Raw genomic sequence first — 2,087 nt, 5'->3', positions numbered from 1 at the left:
GAGACGCTTAATAAAAGAGGTTTAATCGCCGGCAAACGAAATCCCGCGATTTTCCGTAAATCCTGGGCTTGGCCCGTATAGTCGAATGTATACAAAGAAAGTACCCAGGAAGTAAACTCATTTCCAGAACGATTTCTTAATTTTTTTTTTTACCACTAAAACGCATGAGACTTGTAGTTTTCAAAATTGTTTTCATTTTTGATGAGACGCTTAATGAAAGAGGTTTAATCGCCGGCAAACGAAAACCCGCGATTTCCCCGGGCTTGGCCCGTATAGTCGAATGTATACAAAGAAAGTACCCTGTGAATAAACTCATTTCCAGAACGATTTTTTAAATTATTTTTTCACCACTAAAACGCATAAGACTTGTAGTTTTCAAAAATTTTTTCATTTTTGATGAGACGCTGAATAAAAGAAGTTTAATCGCCGGCAAACGAAAACCTGCGATTTCCCGTAAATCCCGGACTCGGCCCGTATAGTCAAAAGTATACAAAGAAAGTACCCAGGGAGTAAACTAATTTTCCAAACGATTTTTCAAATTATTATTTCACCACTACAGCCCATGAGACTTGTAGTTTTCAAAAATGTTTTCATTTTTGATGAGACGCTGAATAAAAGAAGTTTAATCGCCGGCAAACGAATACCCGCGATTTCCCGTAAATCCCGGACTCGGCCCGTATAGTCAAAACTATACAAAGAAAGTACCCAGGGAGTAAACTCATTTCCCGAACGATTTTTTAAATTATTTTTTCACCACTAAAACGCATGAGACTTGTAGTTTTCAGAAATCTTTTCATTTTTGATGAGACGCTTAATGAAAGTGGTTTAATCGCCGGCAAACGAAAACCTGCGATTTCCCGTAAATCCCGGACTCGGCCCGTATAGTCAAAAGTATACAAAGAAAGTACCCAGGGAGTAAACTCACTTCCCAAACGATTTTTTAAATTATTATTTCACCACTAAAACGCATGAGACTTGTAGTTTTTAAAAATGTATTCATTTATGATGAGACGCTGAATAACAGCAGTTTAATCGCTGGCAAACAAAAACCCGCGATTTCCCGTAAGTCCCGGGCTTGGCCCATATAGTCAAAAGTATACAAAGAAAGTACCCAGGGAGTAAACTCATTTCCTGAACGATTTTTTAAATTACTTTTTCACCACTAAAACGCATGAGACTTGTAGTTTTTAAAAATGTTTTCATTTTTGATGAGACGCTGAATAAAAGAAGTTTAATCGCCGTAAAACGAAACCTGCGATTTCATGTAAATCCTGGACTCGGCCCGTATAGTCAAAAGTATACAAAGAAAGTACCCAGGGAGTAAACTCATTTCCCAAACGATTTTTTAAATTATTATTTCACCACTAAAACGCATGAGACTTGTAGTTTTCACGAATGTTTTCATTTTTGATGAGACGCTGAATAAAAGCAGTTTAATCGCTGGCAAACGAAAACCGGCGATTTCCCGTAAATCCCGGACTCGGCCCGTATAGTCAAAAGTATACAAAGAAAGTACCCAGGGAGTAAACTCATTTCCAGAACGATTTTTTAAATTATTTTTTCACCACTAAAACGCATAAGACTTGTAGTTTTTAAAAATGTTTTCATTTTTGATGAGACGCTGAATAAAAGAAGTTTAATCGCTGGCAAACGAAAACCCGCGATTTCCGGTAAATCCCGGGCTTGGCCCGTATAGTCAAAAGTATACAAAGAAAGTACCCAGGGAGTAAACTCATTTCCCGAACGATTTTTTAAATTACTTTTTCACCAATAAAACGCATGAGACTTGTAGTTTTTAAAAATGTTTTCATTTTTGATGAGACGCTGAATAAAAGAAGTTTAATCGCCGGCAAACAAAAACCCGCGATTTCCCGTAAATCCCGGACTCGGCCCGTATAGTTAAAAGTATACAAGGAAAGTACCCAGTGAGTAAACTCTTTTCCCGAACGAATTTTTAAATTATTTTTTCACCACTAAAACGTATGAGACTTGTAGTTTTCAAAAATGTTTACATTTTTGATGAGACGCTGAATAAAATAAGTTTAATCGCCGGCAAACGAAAACCTGCGATTTCCCGTAAATCCCGG

Source organism: Hydractinia symbiolongicarpus, chromosome 14 (assembly GCF_029227915.1).
Source record: "Hydractinia symbiolongicarpus strain clone_291-10 chromosome 14, HSymV2.1, whole genome shotgun sequence".
Lineage (NCBI taxonomy): Eukaryota > Metazoa > Cnidaria > Hydrozoa > Anthoathecata > Hydractiniidae > Hydractinia > Hydractinia symbiolongicarpus.
The sequence above is the reverse complement of the archived record's forward strand: the minus strand, read 5'-3'. Positions refer to the sequence as shown.